At 42.9% G+C, this 22894-nt stretch overlaps 1 protein-coding gene across 8 annotated transcripts in view; it reads right to left on the bottom strand.

Moving 5' to 3' along the window:
* Positions 1–318: 318 nt before the first annotated feature.
* AHDC1 (AT-hook DNA binding motif containing 1) overlaps positions 319–22894 on the bottom strand; it is a 306721-nt gene continuing 284145 nt past the window's right edge. For 5 of the 8 annotated variants that reach the window (XM_030217758.1, XM_030217765.1, XM_030217766.1 and 2 more), the window contains one exon: positions 319–666. The gene's annotated coding sequence lies outside the window, so the exon portion shown is untranslated. Of the gene's footprint in view, positions 667–10866; positions 11038–19257; positions 19421–22894 lie in introns of those variants that run through there. The other 3 variants (XM_030217762.1, XM_030217759.1, XM_030217761.1) reach the window with 3 other exon arrangements.

The raw sequence follows: 22894 nt of genomic DNA, 5'->3' as shown, positions 1-22894 counted from the left end.
TAATACAAATTTCAATCTTTGGGTGTACACTGCCATAAAGAAAGAAAAAACCCTAGAAGTTAAAACAAACAAACAAACAAAAAAAATATATATAAAAGGCAAATGAAACCCAACTAAACCATGCGGAACCACCACTTCACAGACCCAAAGCAGATGTACAGAACACAGTCTACAACACACAATTTATAATAAAACACTATGTACAATAAATAGTTTAGTGTAACTTTTGCTTGTCATTCTGTAAATACATTTCTCAGTGCATACTGTGAAAGATCTGTCACTTTCCTTTCTGCTCTTTTTTTTTTGTCATTTGTCTTCTTTTTTTTTTTTTTTGTATTTTTTTTCTATACACATTTTTAAAAAGTATGTACATTTGCTGGTTTTGTGCAGGATAGGAGAGTCCCTTCACACACTTCCATACAGAGGAACAGAACACTGATGTCACTGCCAGCTCCGCTGGAAGAAACGAAAAGCGGAAAGAATGACAATTCTATTAAAAAAAAAAAGTGGTTCGAGGGAGGAGTGCGCGATTCAGAAAGGGCTCTGCTGCCAGACACATCTGCAGGCACCAGGATCAGGCTGTCAGGAGCTCTTCCCGGATTACTGCATGCTCTTCTCACCAGGCTACAAGGGCTGCAGTGGTGTTTTCAGGCTTGTTTGTGAAAGCTGGGGAAGGAAAAGGGGATAGAACTATTTAATGGGATTCAGAGTCATAATTTAGAACATAAGAACTTAAGTGTTGCCATACGGGGACAGACCCAGTATCCTTTCCCAACAGTGACCAATCCTGGTCACAAGTACTTGGCAAGATACCAGAACACAAAAACAAGATTTTATGTTGCTTATCCTAGAAATAAGCAGTGGATTTCCCCAAGCCCATCTTAATAATGACTTATGGACTTTTCTTTTAGGAAATTATCCAAACCTTTTTTACACCCTGCTAAGCAAACTGCTTTTACCACATTCTGTTGTTGGGTAACGAATCCACACACCTCTCCCTCTCTCACACCACAATGATTAGAGTTCTAACCCCCTTTGCTCAATGCCCTTTACTAGTAAATAGGGTCAACCACACGATCCCTTGGTAGCTCTCCCAACATGCAGACTAATCCCAGTTAGACAGCCCATCAATATTGAGCCATTACTTTGGTGGGAGAAGAGTAGGGGGTCTCTTGACAGATGACAATAATGCCTACTGGTAAATACTTATCTCACAGTCCAGGGGTTCACAACCCAGTCCTTGGCACACATCCAGAGTGCCAGGTTTTCAGTAAAGTCACTAGGAATATGCATGAGAAATTTTAATGCATTGCCTCCATTATATGCAAATCAATCTCATGCACATTTATTGGGGATATCTTGAAAACCAGACTAGCTTGTGTGTCCTAAAACTGGGTTGAGAATCCACAGTCTAAGGTTAATCATAGAACATACAATGCTATATCTGCGTTCAGCTAAAGGTCACCTTCAAATTTTATCAGAACTAGTACCGTGATGCATTAGGTCTTGTCTTTGTTCAATACGAAGAGAAGCTTATCACATCCTACGAATGAAGCAGTTCAACTATCTTCATTCCCCTGCCCCCCCCCCCCCCAACAACAACCACCTTTTAACAGCTGGATTTAGCTCAAACAAACTTGGTATGAAGCTAGGTCATAGAGGAGACATAAAATCGAAACTTAGGGAACGATGAGTGAGTGGGCAAAGTTGTAATATTTTCCACTAAGACTGGAACTTAAGACTAGAGACAATGCTGTACCTGTTTTTCTTTTTTTTTTGGTTTGCTTTGTTTTTAACCTATAGTAAAATGCACTCTGACGTTGAGACATCTCAGTATAACAGGCCTGACTGGTCGTCATTTAAAAAAAAAAATATCCAAATAAAAGTGTTGAACAAAGGGTAAACAAAAAGGTGGGAATATGAGCCAGGCTATCCAATAATTGGACCTGAAGTTAAGTTTAAAATAAACAAAATTTAATAATATTCAAACAAATAATAATAACACAATTCCACATCAAAAATGACTCGACACAACGTTGTGTTTCGGCCGGATGGCCTACATCAGGAGTCTTGTGGCTAATGACGATGATAAAATATGACCAACAAGTGACGTGATGAAGAGAACTCAAGTCACGAATGAGAAAAGTGCAGACAAGGATTTAAAAATGGTCTTTAAAAAGACCGTTTGTTAAATGATCCGTCTGACGCTGCACGTTGCAGAAACAATTACAAAGGGAACACGTCTTATACAGTCATGTCAGAAGGCCTCTACACGGAACGACACAATAAGGTAGCACAGATCGTCCGCTGGAAACTGTGTGAACACCATAACATGGCAGAGTAACAGAAGAAAATCAGTGGGATCATGGCTTGTGGAGAATTAAGAGGTTGTGCTCATTCCAATTCTAATTGATAAAAAAAAAAGCTTGATGCAAGAAAACTGGATAGAGTGGTGAAGGCAAAAAAAATCCCACAAGAACAACTTTGTAGATGAAAATTGTGTCAAAGAGGTCCTATTTTAAAACATTCAATTGCAGCTCAATAACGAAAGCTCCAACCCAAGTATCAAAAGAAGTATAAGCTGAAATTTTGTAAAGCGCCATGCTGACAAAATGGTAGTATAATAAATGCTAAAATAAATAAAGACATTATATCCAACACACGCTGATTTAAGAGTGCGGTTTCTTACTGGAGTGGAGGAGTGGCCTAGTGGTTAGGGTGGTGGACTTTGGTCCTGGGGAACTGAGGAACTGAGGTCGATTCCTACTTCAGGCACAGGCAGCTCAGGCAGCTCCTTGTGACTCTGGGCAAGACACTTAACCCTCCATTGCCCCATGTAAGCCGCATTGAGCTTTGAGCTTGTATGGTTCCCACCCCTGTTGGTCAGCATTTTACAGGACCAGGACACTGTACCAGTGACATCACAGTGAGAATCCTGAAAGGTAACTTTAAAACCATACAAGAACGTAAGACCTTTGAAGTCAGAATGATTGAATATTTTAACACCCAACAGAAAGGACTTAACAAGGATCTGGGGTTCCTAGCCTATTATAAACCATAAAGCTGTATTTCTGTTGATCACCCCAACCCTCACCTATCCACACCCATCCTGTTAGAATATCAATGATATGCTTTGATGTCCCCATGCATACCTCCGACCCCCCCCCCCCCCATCCTCCCACCCTGTCAGACTGTCATAGTAATGCTTGAATGTTTTCACTTATATACACTGTCAGCTAGCACATTTGCTTATTTCCGATCGGACGAAGAAGGGCAACCTTCGAAAGCTAATCAAGAAATGTATTAAGTTATGTCCAATAAAAAAGGTATCATCTTATTTTCTTTTCTATGTTTTATTTTGTTTGATTTCTATTGATAACAAAAATAGGGAGGAAGAGACCTCATAATGACCAAGATCAACAATTTTTAGGTTCTCTTGAATTGCGGCCACTTTTAATGTGATCGGTCAACAAGTAGTAAATTGGTCATGAAAAACCTCCCAAGGAAAAAAAAATCTTGTTTAGTAGATGCAAAAATATACAAAACTTTAATTGTCCTTAATAATATCTACCAAACAACTGTATATCAAAAAAATGCCAAAATAATGCAGATGAAATAAGGCATTTAACTTGAGACGCACAGCAAATGGTGTAGCTGTTTCATTGACTGTTGTCTGTAGTGCAATCCCAATGGATCAAAGATTTAAATGTCTAGTCTTCAAAATTGATAAAGGCGATGATTTTCGTTACTATATAGCATTTAACTTTTTCTCAACATTAGGCTGAAGTCCCCAGGCTACATGGGCCCAGGGAAGAGGACAGAAGTGGTGGCCCCAGCACTGGCTTCTGTCACTTGATCCCAAGCCAACAACGAATAACTCTGAATACAGTTCATTTTAGACACACTTAAATCAATAGCTGGTAAATAAAGCAGCGGGTTACTCTCTGCGCCCAACATCTCTCATTTTTATTTAAATTTGGGTTAAATTTGGGTTTGATGATGGAAGTTGCTCCAGTGAGGCACTGCTCAGTACATCAGGCATTTCATTGTCTTCTCCTTTAGGAGGATTGAGAGAGTATAATACTAATTTTATAATAGTTAAGAAGTCAGGTGAAAAATAGAATGCTCCTACAAATTTAATTTTGCAATGTTAAACTGATATAAACAGATTTTAGTATCCTCTCCAAAGCACCTAAATGCCTACAAATGAAACACCTAAAATTTGGGGGTCCAGAAATCTATAGGATGTGAGAGGTTGATGTGCATGGACCAGGAAAACCATGTCAGCAGATAGGGTCCAAGGATATCAAGGTGGCAAAACAACGTGAAAATGCTGTGGCCAAGGCCAGAAGGATGTTCAGCTGATACAGAGGGGTATAACCAGTAGAAAGGAGGGGGTGATAATGCCCCTGTATAAGTCACTGATGAGACCACACGTGGCCTACTGTGTTCATTTTTGGAGGCTGTATCTTGCCAAGGACAGAGACTCTAAGCTGTTCAGAAGAACTTGATTAAATTGGTATGGGGTTTGAACCAGAAGATGTATGAGAATTAACTTGAAATCTTTAACACCACAAAATCTACACGATCATACCTAAACCTCCACTACCCAAGCAGCAAAAGACTCAATTACAAATCCACCTATGCAACCAGCTTTTCCTACCTAAGAGCACAACTATGGAACGAATTACCAAAAGCAGTAAAAACTACGCTCGACCACCTAAATTTTCGGAAAGCACTAAAGACTGTCCTGTTCAGAAGAGCATACTCCACCGACCCAACATAAAAATACCTGGTCACATGCGACACAATGTAACCAAAGATCATAACGGCCCCTTTCCCTTTCTAACTTCCCCCAACGCACCGACCATACATGTAACCACCTTAAATCTACCTCATTCTACTACAATATCACTTTGTATTCATTCATACCATGTATTTGTTCAGACCGTAATCGGCTAACACCGTTAATGGTTATATGTAAGCCACATTGAGCCTGCAAAAGGTGGGAAAATGTGGGATACAAATGTAACAAATAAAATAATGACATATATACCCTGGAGATGAGATGGGACAAGAGACAAATGATACACACAGGTATTTAATTACTTGAAAAATATTAAATTTTTATTTTTTATTTTGCTGCATTTATATCCCACATTTTCCCACCTATTTGCAGGCTCAATGTGGCTTACAATACAATGCAACTACAATCACATTGATGGAATAGAGAATCAGAGTATATATAACAGGTAAGGTGCATAGGAATATTATGGCAATCATATTAACGGAGAAGAATTTCAGAATTATTGCTATTAAGGTTCATACGAAAATTATGTTGATTAAGAAGTGGGTAAGTGGATAACAACATAATATAATGATATCAGGACAAGGTATAATTGTCAGTAATTAGGATAAATGGATAACAACATAACATAATGATATTTATTTATTTATAGCATTTATACCCCGCTCTTTCCCACTCGATAGCAGGTTCTGTGTGGCTTACAAGGTACGGTACAGGTATCATAGAGATAGCTCAGTATATATATATATATATATATATATATATATATATATATATATCAGGACAGGGTATGATTATCAGTAATTAGGGTATAAATAAAATAGGCAAAATAAAAGCGTTCCCATATAAAATTGTGTCTGGTGTAGTTTAGGAGTCAGAGCGTTATGAGGGATCCATTTTGTACGCTTTTTTGAACAAGTAAGTCTTCAGTAGTTTCCGGAAGGTCATCAAGTTGCGTGTTTTTCTTATAGTGGTTGGTAATTCATTCCATCGTTGTGTACAGATGTATGAAAAGCTAGATGTATGTATTGATTTGTATTTAAGTCCCCTGCAATTGGGATAATGGAGGTTTAAGAAAGTACGTGATGAACTTTTGTTGCTTCTCTTTGGTAGATCTATAAGGTCTGGGGCATCTCCATCAATAATTTTATGAACTAAGTTGCATATTTTGAATGTAACTCGATCCTTTAGTGGAAGCCAGTGTAATTTTTCCTCTAAGGGGTTTTAGCACTATAGTATTTCGCCTTTCCGAATATCAGTCTGGCTGCGGTGTTCTGGGCAGTCTGGAGTTTCTTAATGGTTTGAGCTTTGCATCCCGCATATAAGGAATTGCAGTAATCCAAATGGCTCAATACCAGTGATTGCACTGGTTTGCGGAATGTCTCTCTTGGGAAGAAAGGTTTTATCACCCCCTCCTTTCTACTGGTTATATCCCTCATGTGCGTGGGATAAACATAAAGGAATCCTGTTCAGAAGGAAAGGATCCTCAGGAGCTTAACCGAGATTGGATAGCAGAGCCGGTAGTGGCAGGCGGGGCTGGAGGTTGGGAGGCGGGGATAGTGCGGGGCAGACTTATACGGTCTGAGCCAGAGCCAGTGGTGGGAGGCGGGACTGGAGGTTGGGAGGCAGGGATAGCGCTGGGCAGACTTATACGGTCTGTGCCCTGAAGAGCACAGGTACAAATCAAAGTAGGGTATACACAAAAGTAGCACACATGAGTTGTCTTGTTGGGCAGACTGGATGGATCGTGCAGGTCTTTTTCTGCCGTCATCTACTATGTTACTATGTTATTCTTCTAAGCCTCCACATTGCATAAAACAGTCTAGATAACCACGTGAAAAATGTTATAAAGAAAATAAGGTTGAGCAAATGGGGAGGGCTACAGAACTAGGACACGAAATGAAGCTGTAAGGAGGGAAACTGAATATCACAGAGAGGGTGGTAGATGCCTGGAATGCTTTCACAGAAGGCAATGGGGTTGAAAACAGTGACAGAATTCAAAAAGGCATGGGATAATCAGAGGATCCCTAAACGGCAAGCGGATGGAACAAACAGTATTTCCACTCAAAGAAAAACAAATGACTTTCAGGAGAGTCATAATCCAGGACCTCACTCAAACATCTCAGCCCTAGGCTTGTCCTCAGTCTCCAACTGAATTGGAAAGGCTGTCGCCATTTCCCTCACAAAAGCGGGAAAGGAAAGGCTCTCCTCATTTCCTCGCTACTGGGTCCAATGTTGACCAGTCTCGGGGGTCCTGCATAGTGGCCTGTGCTAAGGCAGACGGAGACATACTTGATGCACAACCACTCTCAGTTTTGGGGATGGGTCTCACAGCCATGGGGACCGATTGCTGATGCATGCGCTGATGCCGATGTGCCTTTGCACATGCCGGCGTCAATGTTGATTCGGACTGGGCTCCAAAAATGTTTTCTCCAAGCCTCTCTAGCAGCCGGGTGCTTCTCTGTATAGGCAAAGAACACAGCTGGTGGGGAATGTTCTGGCCTCAGACACTGAAGACACCAAGAACGGATGTCTTTGCCAGAGATATTTCTATTGCACAGGGCACAGTGCTTAAAGCCACTGGGAACCTTCAGTGACATGGAATGGAAAACAACCATGGCCAAATCAAATATTTCGATGGTGACTGGGGAAAAAAAAGGGCAAGCACCAGAAAAAAAGCGACAAATTCCCAACTAGAGCTCAGGCCTAAGAGGGCCTACTGAGTCGCTAAAAATAAAGGAAACTTAAAAGTGGGGAAAAAACCCAACTAAAACCATATAGGAAGGGAAAAGAAATTTTCAGAAGAAAAATAAATGAAAAATTAGGGGAGAACCCTGCAGGGAAGGCACAAAAAATGCTTGAAAAAACTGACTCGCGCACCAGGTGCTGTGAGGAGCATGTTCTCTCCTCACGGCAGATGAAGAGAAACTGCTGGTCCCGCGCTCTCAAAGCAAGCGGGATGGCATTTGTGCATAAGCAGTGGGGATGCTAGCGTTTGCTCTTAAGACATTCACTTTTAAGAGTGCTCTGCACCGGGCAACATGGATGACGTCACCAACATGTGAGAATATGGCCTGCTTGTCCTCAGAGAAAATACAAATACTTGATTCCAATCTTTCTCTGCCATTTTCAGGACACAGAGTGTAGAAATCCGACAGCACCAGCCTCATGTCCCAACTACTGGAGTTGCCATTGGAAGTTCACTCCACCCTATCCTGAGGTGTCTTGCCATATATATGGGACTCAGACTGTAGAAGTGGTCAACCTGCTACTGTCAACTACTGAAATTAACTGACACCCACTCCAACTCATCCTGATCTGCCTTGCCATAGTCTAATATGTACAGGTTTAAGAATGCTGTGCAGGAGTCCGTGTCACGCTGTTATAACGCCAACCATCCCCCCCTCCCAAATCTGTGTCACACTGTTATACAACCACCACCATCATCATCTCGGTGTCACTTAGAAAGAACAGGTTATAGGCCTGGTGTTGCTGCTTACAAGAGACCGGTAGGGGTTTTCCTCTCCATGAAGACTGACATTTTCGTAGAAGGAAAGTCCAGTTGAGGGACAATTTTCTGAAAATCTGCTGTGAAAAACAGCAGCCAGTGCTCCGGAAGTCAACAGCACATGGCCCTGGAACAACTGTGTCCAGACCAGAGTGAGTGGAGGGAAAGCATTTTGATGTGTTTGTGGGTTGGGAGAGCCCAAAACACAAAGTAAAGACGTGTTGACGTTGCACTACTATTCTGAAAGCCACCCTAGTATTTAGTTTAACATGAATATTTTAGCACTATGCTGTTCCTCACCAGTTCAAAGAAATGCCACCATTAAGAAGCATGTGCAATTCAAAAGCCTTGGTTGAGTGACAATGCATTCAGGGAGCCAAGACCGTACAAAATATATTTTTCTTAATTGGTATCATATTTGAACTAACCCTTGGACTGCCGATTCACCAAGCTGGGGTACAATGTGCAAACATCTATTTCCTCTGATATCTGCCTTAAGTTCTGCTCCTGAGATCGTATGGGACTGGGACAAGAAGTCTGTTCTGACAGTCCTCCTTCAAGGGAATGAACCATACCCCCTCAATACAAATTTATTGATTTGGATTTATTAACTGCCTTTAATTCTGCTGCACGATTAATATTTCGACAAAGTTGCTATGCCCATGTCAGCCCTCTTCTGAAGTCACTTCACTGGCTCCCTATCCGTTTCCGTATACAGTTCAAGCTCCTCTTATTAACCTATAAGTGCATTCACTCTGCTGCCCCTCATCTCTCCCTACACTCCTTCCCAGGAACTCCGTTCGCTAGGCAAATCTCTCCTAATTGCACCCTTCTCCTCCATCGCCAACTCCAGACTCCGTTCCTTTTATCTCGCCGCACCTTATGCCTTGAATAGACTTCCTGAGCCACTACGTCAAGCTCCATCCCTGGCCGCCTTCAAATCCAGGCTAAAGGCCTCCCTGTTTGATGCTGCTTTTAATTCCTAACTTGTCACCTGCTCATAACCGTATCTTGTCTTTCTCTCTTCATTAGTCCTTTTTTCCCTATGTGTCCTATCTGTCTGTCCTACCCTTATCCCTTATTTATCCTGTCTGTCTATCCTGATTTAGATTGTAAGCTCTGTTAAGCAGGGACTGCCTTTTCTTCATGTTCAATTGTGAAGCGCTGCGTACGACCAGTAGCGCTATAGAAATGATTTGTTGTAGTAGTAGTATGAAGAGATTCATCCTAAATGATAGCTCTTTTCACCAGGGTCTATCACCGCTGAATGCATTCCTACCTCTGATCCATTACACAATCAAGTAGCAGATGTCGATGCTCATTATATATATTATATAGGCAAGTTATGGCAAAGTGCGGTGGCAAAAATCATACCATAAATTTGTGAAATCTCCACCTTAAGGAGCAGGTCAATTTATTATAAACATCTGAGTTTCCCCCACCAGGAGTGGGTTGACAGTGATCTGGACCTTCAGGCCAGTAGTGTAGGGAGACAGAATTATCTAGAAGCCATGGAAGTGATACACCTTTCCATTTCCTAGCAATCCTCGGTCTACGAACAAGTAGTAATTGGGAAGTTAGCCTGACGCATTCCTCCAGAGACTCATATTCAAGAAATCCCAGCAGACACCCGTTCACAAATGCCAAATTATTCCTGCCAAATCTATTTGCTTATGGATGGTCTCCTACAGCACTTTGATCTTAGGGCTGTCCCAGTACATCTGGTTAAAAACACCGTTCTCTTTGCACCCTCGTTTTAGATAGCTTTAGGTGATAAATCTTGCATATTACCTTAACTTGTACTGCAACTGCCTAACATTAATGCCATAAATGTTCATTCACCACAGTTTAAAAATTCTCTTCCAATTTCTCTCCTCAGGCAGGCAGTGAAAACAAGTAGACGCATTACACACCGGTGTTCACATATCTGGAACTTGTATATATTATGCCTTAGACCATCTCCCTTAGAACAAAACTGTTTCCAAAGCAAGTGCTGGTCTATAAAAGTTCTTCCTGCTCAGAGAGATTAAAGTGTCTTAACTGAAAATACTGGAAGGAAGGCTTCCATTTATTAAATGTGGACTCAATGTTATATATGGAAAAACAAAATGAAGTCTGCAAATTTCTTTATCCCAGCGTTTAATACCTGAACACATTCCCCCCAAATCAGCTCCAGTAAAGGGACAAAAATCTATTTTGCTAGAGGGGGAAAACCATTCCAGACAATCACCTTCTGAATTAAGAAGTGGGATTCATCCTGGCTCTGAGCACAGAGAAAGAAAACAGCAAAGACAAAAGCAAAGCCCTAAACTCTCTCACTCTGGGTCCTCAAGGGCCTCCAATGGGTCAGGGTTTCAGGTATCTTTAATGAATATGCATTAAGAGACAATGACATACAATGGAAGTACTATGCATGCAAATATTATATGCATATCATTAGGGATATCTTGAAAACCCAACCTATTGGCAGCCCTTGAGGACCGGGAGTGAATACCACTACTCTACAAGCTCATTACGTTGCACTGCTTGAGAAAATAAACCTTGCCTTGGCCTCCTAGCATAGGTGCGTTATATCCCTTTTGATACACATGCACATTGATCTTCTTTCCCCTTCCACGATGTTCCATTCATTGCTGCTGTACTTGCTTTACTTTATGAAGATGGCACGTACAGCGTCCTGTGGAAGTCTTCATACCCTTGTACATTGTTCACATTCCCCTGTCTAGAAAATATAATTCAATCTGCATTAAAATAAGAATTTATTTCGTCAGTCTACATAAAATACTCTACACTTTATTTTAAATTATTTAAGTCTTGATTTACCATCTTACATCAGCAGGCATGGAAGTGGTATATAATATTAAATGGAATAGCAATTATAGAAATATTCAAATAAACCAGAATGTCTTGGCTGAATAGGCCTTCACACCCTTTGTCAAAACAAACCCAAATTAGCTCAGTTTCCAAACATTGGCTTAACAAGGCCCATTAATAGAAGCCACATGTGTAATCGCGGTAGTTAAGCTGCTTAGAATACTCCTGCACGGAGAACATTAAAGGCCAATCTGAGGGGCCAATGCAGAAAGCCGCAGCAAGCCTAGCTACGGGGTTGCACGTGCGTGTTAGCGGCCGAGCAATACAAAGAGGGGTGGAGCTAACTTGTGAGGAAGACATGGCCACAGATTGTATGTCAATGAATGGTAATGAGGCCATTAAGTATTCCAAGGCAAGCAGAGCAGTGGTTTTTGCCACATGGACAACACGAGAAATTTTTTTGCCAGGTTCGAGGCAACATAGAAGGGTTAGTAGAGAAGATTTAATGCTGTCTTTAAAGATTTAACTGCCAGTTCTGTCTTCTTGTGCAGCCAGAAAGTGCCTGCAAATTTAAAAGACTGACCAGAGGTAACAGAGCTTGTGTACATGTTGGCGCAAAAATGAAAGTATCAGCACCTGTTCTTCTACTCAAATATAAGCCTTGCAAAATGTTTATATGATAGAAATTTTTGCAAGGCTCATATTTATAAACAAGAACAGGCACCGATGAGTGCAGTCACATACACAAGAAGCTGTGCTTACTGAGAAACCTTTGTGCATATGCAGCTGGCAGGCTCCCCCCCTATTTGCTGGCAAATTCTGCATGCATAAAATTTGCACAGACTTAAACCTTTCTGCATGCCACAGAATTACGCTCATGGTAGAAGCTGACACGTGCACATGGTCTACCCACAGCTGTCTGCGTCTGTCCTTGAATCAGACCAAGGTCCATCAGGGTCCAGTTTTCTGGCTCTGACAATGTCCAACAAACAATGGTACGACTTACCTACTTAGTGACAATATCAACAAAAATAAGTGTTTCCTTTTTCAATGGTATCAAAGAAACAGCAAAGTTTACATAAGGTATCACAAAGTAGTGGAGAAGCTAAGACACCTTAAGCACCATTCAAAGCCTCTGGAAATCGTGTCTCGCTTGCAATCACTTACCTCATTTAAAACAATTTTTCAAAAATAGTTTTACATTGTTTGAAATCATTTAGTTAAAGCTTAAACAGTATTTCAGTCTTGAAAACGTTCTATTTGTCTTCCAGTTGTGTTTTGGTGGGTTCTCTGCCTGTCCCAAGCAGGGGCGTATCTGGAATCCGGCGGTAGGGGGGGCCAGAGCCAGAGAGGGGGGGCACATTTTTGCCTCCCCCCCCCCGCCGCCTCTCTCCACCCCCTCCCCGCCGTCAACCCTCCCCCGCTGCTTACTTTTGCTGGCGGGGTCCGACCCGCAATCTCCATATTTCGGCTTCCTCCGTGGCCATGTGCTTCCAGGAAGAAGCGCTGCAGCGCTGATTCGTTGAATCTAGTTCGGCGTCTGACGTCCCACGTCAGACGCCGAACTAGATTCAACGAATCAGCGCTGCAGCGTTACTTCCTGGAAGCACATGGCCACGGAGGAAGCCGAAATATGGAGATTGCGGGTCGGACCCCGCCAGCAAAAGTAAGCAGCGGGGGAGGGTTGACGGCGGGGAGGGGGGCCAGGGCGAAATCTGCGGGGGCCCAGGCCCCTGTGGCCCCACGCAGATACGCCCCTGGTCCCAAGGGAAACCACATTACTTCCTCTAATAGAAGTGAAGGTAGGGACTTAGCCTTACCAGATCCAAAGTTCAGTTTCAAACATCTACCGTCTATGCACTTAAATACTACAGTACTCGTCAATAACATGCCCCCATTCAGGGTCTGAAACAAAAAGATATCAGTCGATTCCAGCTGGTACAGAACAATGCAGTCCATTTGCTTACTGGTGCTATGTGATGTGTTCACACGACACCTTTACTCCATTGAGGGCTTCTTTTTAAAAAAACCTCATTAGCGATTCCCGTGTAGAACTGAATGGGTTTTGCCAAAATGAGAATCGGCAGCTCAGTTTTGTAAAAGAAGCCCTCAGAGCATTGGTTACCCATTTTTTTTTCAGTATTACTTTTAAGATCCTTCTTCTGGTACATAAAATTCTGTGCTCTGGGCTTCCTTATTTATAACGGTTCCTTTTACCTTAAGTCCTTGCTAGGTCTCTGTGCTCTTTTGCAACAGAATTTTCGAATTCCATCACATCATCAAGTTCATTTTTGATGATCGATAAATGGCTTTAGAGCCCTGATTACTAAGCCGTGTTTGTAGGCGCGCAAACTTTTTAGCACGTGCTAACGCTAGAGACACCTATCCTATACAATAATTCTCATCTCCAACATTCTATGCGTCTGCCTGCCTGTGTCCGTAACTTTCTTCACAGATGGGCTCCGAAGCCCTAGCTGATGTCACTAGACCCATTATGACGCGTCCTATATAATTCTCACTCCCAACGATCTATGCGTCTGCCTGCCTGTGTCCGTAACTTTCTTCACAGTTGGGCTCCGAAACCCTGAGGGTTGCCGGCGGGAAGGGGGGCTCGAGAGGGTCGCGGTGGGGAGGGGGTCCAGGGGTCAGGAACTCCGAGGGGGGGGTCGGGAAATCAGAGGAAGGGAGGGTCTGCAAATCGGAGGAGGGGGGGGTCTGCAAATCGGAGGGAGGCAGGGAGGTGGGGTCTGGAACTCGGAGACAGTGAGGGGGGTCTGCAAATCGGAGGGAGGGAGGCAGGGAGGTGGGGTCTGGAATTCGGAGGGAGGGGGTCCGGAACTGGGGGGGGGGATGGGGGTCTGGAACTTGGAGAAGGGGACAAGAGGGGAGAAGGGGACAAGAGGGGAGGAGGGGGGAATGCACTACCTGTACAAAAACTAAAAAAAAAAGGGGGGATGACCCACGGAGGAAGGGGGGACACTGGAACTGGGTGGGAGGGAGGGGCCACAGGCAGACACACTTTCTCTTACAGACACACTCGCACCCAGTCTCACTCTCTCTCTCTGTCACACACACACACACACATTCACTCTCTCTCACACACACGCTCTCAAACATACACACTCCGAGGAAAACCTTGCCAGCGCCCGTTTCAATTATGTCAGAAACGGGCCTTTTTTTACTAGTAGGAATATAATGGGTGTCTTTTATGCTCCACTCTAAATATTACCATCACAGGCTTCCACCACCTTCCGAAAAAAAAAACCACAGAGAAAAACTCCCAACCTCTTCAAAAAGGTCTACCCCAACAATCCTATGTAAACCTCTTCACCCAAAACACAGCATGCCTAATGATTGTACTGGACAACACACAATCTTCATCCCTTCCGACCCTCCACGTATACCTCATTGGATCACTATACAACCTTGTATTTGCTATCAACCAACTGGGCAAACGCCTTAACGGTACTATGTAAGCCACATTGAGCCTGGAAATAGGTGGGAAAATGTGGGATACAAATGCAATAAATAAATAGATTAGAAATCCCATGTGTTCATCCCATGTCACCTTGAATTCCGCCACCTCCTTCGGGAGGGCATTTCAGGCATCAACCACCCTTTCCTTGAAAAAGTCAGGCATGGCTATCACATTGACTTTTAATTTGAACATTTTATTATGTGTGTTTTCTTGTTCCTTGCCTAATAGGCAGGTTATACATGAAATAAAAATAAATTTGCTGTGAATTTTTGTTCTCAGGGACTTAACTTACATCTACACATGAGTTTCCATTGAAACAGGAAGTGAACCAGCTGAAACACTAGCACTTGGGGGTATATGATTTTATCAACAAAAACTGCTGGCCATTTGAAATTCACAAAGATACATTTTCACAGACACTTAGGTTATAAACACAGTATAAACATTTTTCTATATATTCCTTAAATCATATCACTGACCCATAAAATATTTTGTCACAAAAACCCATAATTGAAGCCGCTCCCCCTAAAAAACGTCAATGAGACATTTAATAAATAAAAACAGTATTTAAACAATTTAACACTGTAAAAAATATTTTTAAAATATGTTTTAAATTAAGTAAATGATTATAAATGAAACATTTCCAAAGGCTTTGATGGTGCTTGAAGTACCTTGTTGATGTCCCCAGTTTCTTTCACGATACCCAATATAAACATTTCTGAATAGGGAAACAGTTATTCACATGGGACCTGATATTTCAACGGCCAGGAGAGACTAGTACTGCTGAAAATGCATAGTCAGCACCCAACACAAAGGGCGTCTCTTACTAAACCGGGCTAGTGATTCCCGCATGGTAAATATGACACAGCCCATTCAAAATAAATGGGCTGAGGCGTATTTACTACGTGGGGAATTGCTAGCGCGGTTTGCTAAAAGAGGCCCAAAACTGGCTATTTTGGGGGTGCTCTGGTGGTACAGTCAGCACTTGTGGCCAACGGGTATGTTTACTAAGGTGTGTTTACTAAGGTGGGCAGACTGGATGGACCGTGCAGGTCTTTTTCTGCTGTCATCTACTATGTTACTATATCTATAAATTCAAGGCATGTTAAACGCTAACATGCCTATACATTTCTATGGGCGCATTAGCATTCAATGCGCATAAACCATTTATGCGTGTTAAAAATGCTAACGCACCCATAGCACTGCTTAGTAAACATAGGCGCAAGGTAACCACAAACAGAACCACATAAAAGTCAGTCCTATCTTTACACTGTACTGTTCACCGTAGCCGGTTAAATCCTATATAATAAAACTCACCCTCAACGTTCTGAGGACACTGACGTCACTGTCAGGTCCTCCGGGCACTTCCTTCTGGTTTGAAGCCTTCGTGGTGGTGAAGCCACCGAAAACACTGTTCGGGCCCCGCCCTCGTGTCAAACGTTATGACGTCGAGGGCGGAGCAATGGCGTCAGTGGCTTCACAACAAACGACGCAGCAGATTGAAGGTGGCGTGCCGAGGTCCGCAACAATTGCGGCCAGTGCCATCTGAACGCCAAAAGGGGCGAGTAGGGAGGGAGGGAGAGGGAGGTTCAGAAGGAAACCGTGCTAGCGCCCGTTTCATTAACGCAAGAAACGGCCATGTTTTACTAGTGCTAAATATTACACTCCTACCTTATATGCTCAAATTCAGTGCCAAATCCCAGACATGGCCTAGCATTGAATTTCCCTCTGAATATCGGGCCCCCTTGTTTGTTAATATTCTGACAGTAGCCAGCCCAAGTTTCCAATATCCAGATCAATCCAAAAAGGGAACTCCAGTTTCTCACAGCTCATTTCAAGGGAAAAGTGATGTTTTTTTTTTTTGTTTTTTTTAGTTACATTTGTACCCCGCGCTTTCCCACTCATGGCAGGCTCAATGCGGCTTACATGGGGCAATGGAGGGTTAAGTGACTTGCCCAGAGTCACAAGTGGGAATCGAACTCAGTTCCTCAGGACCAAAGTCCGCCACTCTAACCACTAGGCCACTCCTCCACTGTTGCTACTATTTGAGATTCCACTAGCAACATTCCATGTAGAAGTCGGCCCTTGCAGATCACCAATGTGGTGGCCGTGCAGGCTTCTGCTTCTGTGAGTCTGACGTCCTGCACGTCAGACTCACAGAAACAGAAGCCTGCGCAGCCTTCTACATGGAATGTTGCTAGTGGAATAGCAACATTCCATGTAGAATCTCCAATAGTATCTATTTTATTTTTGTTACATTTGTACCCTGCGTCTTCCCACTCATGGCAGGCTCAATGTGGCTTACATGGGGCAATGGAGGGTTAAGTGACTTGCCCAGAGTCACAAGGAGCTGCCTGTGCCTGAAGTGGGAATCGAACTCAGCTTCTCAGGACCAAAGTCCACCACCCTAACCACTAGGCCACTCCTCCACTGTTGCTACTATTGGAGATTCTACATGGAATGTTTCTACTATTGGAGATTCTACATGGAATGTTGCTATTCCACTAGCAACATTCCATGTAGAAGCCTGCGCGGCCACAATGGTGATCTGCAAGGGCCGACTTCTACATGGAATGTTGCTAGTGGAATAGCAACGTTCCATGTAGAATCTCCAATAGTAGAAACATTCCATGTAGAATCTCCAATAGTATCTATTTTATTTTTGTTACATTTGTACCCCGCGCTTTCCCACTCATGGCAGGCTCAATGCGGCTTACATGGGGACAATGGAGGGTTAAGTGACTTGCCCAGAGTCACAAGGAGCTGCCTGTGCCTGAAGTGGGAATCCAACTCAGTTCCTCAGTTCCCCAGGACCAAAGTCCACCACCCTAACCACTAGGCCACTCCTCCACTCTTTCCACGTCTCCCTGGCTAACAATTTATGGCCTTTTCAAGAAACTTGTCCAGAACTCTTCTGAACCCCACTACGTTAGCCACCTTGGCTGTATCTTCTAGTAATACATTTCCCAGCCTTTGTGTTTGTTTTCAACTGATGATTCTTTGTTTTATGGAGCTATTTATTGATTTACTGTTTGAAAGGTGAAACCATCACTCCCTATGCAATCATTCCACTCTATTCAGGATTTTATAAACTTCCATTGTAACCCCATTTCAGCTCTCTTTAATAAGCTGAAGAGCCCTGGCCTGTTCAGCCCTTCTTTCATTACCATGGCAATTTTGTTTTTTATTGAAAATTTTTTTTAACCGTGCCAATTTTAAATAGGTTACAAAAAGTGTTAGCAATTTCAAGTTTGAGCTCTTTCAGAACTTTAATATACCAATGTACTGTCTTGATTATCCAACCTTTGGTAATCCAACCATCTGGCATATCCAACAACCCCCCCCCCCCCCCCCCGATGACATCCTCACATTTATTTCTATTCAAAATCTTTGTTTTAGAACAATTTTTGAAAATCGGGAACTCTGTGCCTTTGTTTATGCATTGAGGGGTTTATACAGTGTTTTCCATATTATCTGACTTTGCAGTTATCCGACAATGGGTCGGTCCCAATTACTTCGGATAATTGTGTACTGTACTTGTAGGATTTACAATCACTTGCTTTAGTTGCCTTGAATCATTACTGTTAAAAGTTTACTTGTGTGTATATCAGTGTTTCCCAAGTCATTCCTGAAATACCCCCCCTTGCCAGTCAGGTTTTCAGGATATCCACAATGAATATGCATAAAATTGATTAGCACACACTGCCTCATTATAAGCATGTGGTGAAGGCGGTTAGCTTGGCAGAGTTTAAAAAGGGGTTAGACTGTTTCCTGAAGGACAAGTCCATAAACCGCTACTAAATGGACTTGGGGAAAAATCCATAATTCCAGGAATAACATGTATAGAATGTTTGTACGTTTGGGAAGCTTGCCAGGTGCCCTTGGCCTGGATTGGCCGCTGTTGTGGACAGGATGCTGGGCTCGATGGACCCTTGGTCTTTTCCTAGTATGGCATTACTTATGTACTTATGTCCTCTACTTGGTTCACTTTTATTACATAGAGCAGTGATTTAACCTATTGTGATGTCATAGTGGCTCATTCCACCAATAAGAGCCAACCTCATTAGTGATGTCACAATGGCTTGATTGTACAGAATGTTTGTACGTTTGGGAAGCTTGCCAGGTGCCCTTGGCCTGAATTGGCCGCTGTCTTGGACAGGATGCTGGGCTCGATGGACTCTTGGTGTTTTCCCAGTGTGGCATTACTTATGTATTTATCCTGAAAACCTGACTGGCAAGAGGTATTCCAGGACAGACTTGGGCACACTGGTGTATATGATTTCAAGATAAAGTAGAGAATTCATTCAGTTTTTCTTTTTTTGTATTTAATTTGTACCCCCTGAAAATGGTTTTTTTTTTTACCCCTAGGCCATCTAATGGCCCAACTGACTTCCTCACAAGCTTTTTATTCCAAACATACTTGAAAGAATTTAAAATTAGTTTTTGCTTGTACAAGCACCTTCTTTTTCAACGTCTCTTGGTCTGCCTTATTAGTTTTACATCTACCGTGCTTGTGCTCAAGTCCGTTTCTTCATTTAGGCTTGCTTTCCATTTTCTGACTTATCCTTTAGGCTTGCACTGCCTCTGTCACCTCACCATTAAACCATGCCAACAGTTTTGCTTTTTTTTCATACCATTTTTAGAGCATCCAAGACTGCACTTCCAAGAAGAAAAGAGTGGCTCAGCAAGAAGGTAAATGCCCTCAGGTGATCCAGTCAAAGCCCATACCTGAATCTAAGCAAACACATGCTGTAAAGCTGTGAAGACTGCAGTCCACAGATAAGCCCCAGTCAATTCAAGAATTTGGGTTATTCTGTCAAGAAAAACAGGCAAATATGCACCATCCCACTGTGCAAAGTTGGTAGACGCTTATCATAAATGACTCATCCTAAATGGACTCATAGATGTTATTACTGCAAAAGGATTCTCCAACAAGTATTTAGTCAAGGGGTGTGAAGACGCATGTAATCAAGACTTCCTGACTGATTTTTAAAAAATATATATTTCTATTATTGTTCTTTCCTGTTGAAAGTGTAGAGTATGTTGTGCAGATCATGCTGTGTTAATAGTTTTTCATCGAAATGCATTTTTTTTTAGTTATTAGAAAATGAAAAACGTACACGGGTGTGAAGAATTTTGTAAAGCACTATTTCTGCAGAATTCACATAATGAGATGCAAAATTGTTTCACATTTCCACAACTGGAAGTTTGCTTGTTTACATTCTCATCTATGCGAATTACCAATGAATAAAGTAATAGCAAGTTACTGCACAGTAGAGAGAGAGAGAGAGAGAGAGAGAGAGAAGGCTTTTCCAATTAAATTTTCAGGCAAATTTAGTTATGAAAGCAGATACTAAAATGTCTGAGCAGGACTATTTTTTTATTACATGTGTACCCCGCGCTTTCCCACTCATGGCAGGCTCAATGCGGCTTACATGGGGCAATGGAGGGTTAAGTGACTTGCCCAGAGTCACAAGTGGGAATCGAACTCAGTTCCTCAGGACCAAAGTCCGCCACTCTAACCACTAGGCCACTCCTCCACTGTTGCTATTTGACATTCCACTAGCAACATTCCATGTAGAAGTCGGCCCTTGCAGATCACCAATGTGGTGGCCGCGCAGGCTTCTACATGGAATGTTGCTAGTGGAATAGCAACATTCCATGTAGAATCTCCAATAGTAGCAACATTCCATGTAGAATCTCCAATAGTATCTATTTTATTTTTGTTACATTTGTACCCTGCGCTTTCCCACTCATGGCAGGCTCAAAGCAGCTTACATGGGGCAATGGAGGGTTAAGTGACTTGCCCATAGTCACAAGGAGCTGCCTGTGCCGGGAATCGAACTCAGTTCCTCAGTTCTCCAGGACCAAAGTCTACCACCCTAACCACTAGGCCACTCCTCCACTAGAATTTAAGAGTTAAAACTTCCACTAGTAAAAAGAAAATATTACATGGGATGTCTACTGTTCATAGAAGAGAAGGACCTCAATTCAATGTCTCACTGGAGCGACTACCTGCACTGCACTCTAATTTCAGTGGGCAAGAGTCTGAGCTCTGAAATAGGATTGGCAGGGCCTTAATGCGGGGAGGGGAGGGAGATGACCAAGATTCAAGTAAGGACTGACAGCAGATGCTGTCCTACCATCTGGGAAAGGAAAAGGGGAGAACGGGGAAAAGAGGAATGAGATCAAAGTGGAGGGACAGTGAGATAAGCTGGGCCAGGCTTCAGAACCACCCCTTCCTTTCATCTTTCCAGTCCTGGACTAGCCCAGAAGTCTTCTAAGGAAGAAGAATAGTGCTCTGCCGAGAAGGCATCATCATGCAAAGACAGCTTCTGACCTCCCATAAAAATTTCAGTGTTAAAGGTAGGCGTTCCTTTCTCTGCATGGATCATCTTATTTTCTTTTCCATGTTTTATTTTGTTTGATTTCTATTGCTAACCTTTAAGAGTGGACTAACACGGCTACCACACCTCTCTGCATGGGTCAAAATTGCTGTGCATTGCTTGGAATGCACATTTTACATCTCGATCTGCTCATTTAAATACATTAGCACAGGATTCTCGTTGTCTGCTGCCGTGAACGTTAAACAGCCTGCAAAGCCCCTTTGTGCATAGCCCGCTGAATACAGAGCTCGCTGAACCGGCTGGACTTGGTCAAAAACGCTCATTGCTGGCCCAGTATTTTTTGTGCTTTGGGTCCTTAATCTTGTTGCCAAAATACTCAGTTACAGCTTGAGGGACTTGGAAGCACAATTTTTATTCTTATCACATCAACAATGTCTAAAGAGCTAAAATAAACCATTCCTGTTTAAAGACAGCAAAAGATTTTGTTACTTTGCCGAAATCTTGTCCTCCCCAGTGCAGTAAGACTTGGAGCTTACATGATTAAAAGCAACGAGGATGGGGGAGAAACAGAAAGAAGAGCAGAACAGCTTTTTCTTTCACAAAGAGCTTATCAATTCGTCTGGGTCTGGACTAGCAGAGTTTTCATAGGCATCTGGCAGAGAGAGATTGTGGGAAGGAGAGTGTTTTAAAGGTTCGTAGTGGGTGGCAGGGAGCTGCCCTGGATTGAAATTCAGGAGTTGAAGCAACTTGGATACTCAGGTAAAAGGAGGAACCTGATTTTTTTTCCTTAATTTTTTACTAAGGCCTTTGGTCACTGTCTATGTGGAGGGGCATTTAAAAAGGAAAAAGCCTACGTCCAAAACAATCCCACCCTGCTCAAAACGTCCCATCTCACAGCTATAATCAAACAGGAAAAACATCAAGATTTCCTGTTTGATTATGGCTGTGAGATGGATGATTTTGAACTGAAATGTCCCTTTTTGAATCACGAAAAACAACCCACCCAGGTACATGAATGTTTGTCTGGCACCATTTTCAAAAATATGGCCACACAGACATCTCTGCAGAACAGAGAAGTAGCCTAGTAGTTAGTGCAGTGGGACTGTAAACCAAGGGGCACAGGTTCAAACCACACCAACTTTTTTTGTAAATGTGATCCCTCCAGGACCTGAAAAATACCTACTGTTACTTCAATAGCCTTCAAGCCAGGGGCGTAGCCAGACCTCGGCGGGAGGGGGGTCCAGAGCCCAAGGTGGGGGAGGTACATTTTAGCCCACCTCCCCCAGCCGCCGCTGCCACCAGCTACCTTTGCTGGCGAGGGGCTCCAACCCCCGCCCATCCTTAGTCTTCGCGCCGGTCTCCGGCGCATTTGCTCACTTCGCTGATCTGTGCTGTGAGTCCTGACGTCCAGCACATCCCAGGGGTTGGGGACCCCCGCCAGCAAAGGTAGCTTGTGGCAGCAGGGGGGGGCGTCGAAAGTGGAGGGGGCCAGGACTTAATGTGTGGGGGCCCATGGCCCCACCTAGCTACGCCCCTGCTTCAAGCTTGCTGGTGTTATATAATTAGGTACAGTAAGTATTTTTCTGTTTCTAGAAAGCTCTGAACTATTAAAAAAAGAGCTGAAGTGGGTGGGACTGGAACCTGGGTCCCTTGGTTCACAGTCCACTAACCTGCTTGTTGCTTTGTTCAGAATGGCCATAATACCTGCTGCAGCTGGCATAGTGCCTGGTTTTCCTTTTCAGTTTCACTTTCAGAGGAGACAGAGGGGTACAAGCAATCAGGGTCATGCCTTAATCCCTCCAATGGTCAGTTGCTCAATTACAGCAACCTTTTGTATCTAACTTTGACGTGACTGAAACAGATCTAGATAAAAACATCTGTTTCTTCCCATTCAAAAATCCCTGTTGGACTTCCTACTTTTGGACCATCCTTAGTCCTGC

Source organism: Microcaecilia unicolor, chromosome 11, assembly GCF_901765095.1.
Source record: "Microcaecilia unicolor chromosome 11, aMicUni1.1, whole genome shotgun sequence".
Taxonomy (NCBI): Eukaryota; Metazoa; Chordata; class Amphibia; order Gymnophiona; family Siphonopidae; genus Microcaecilia; species Microcaecilia unicolor.
Note: the sequence above shows the minus strand (reverse complement) of the source record. Positions and strands in the feature narration are given on the sequence as shown.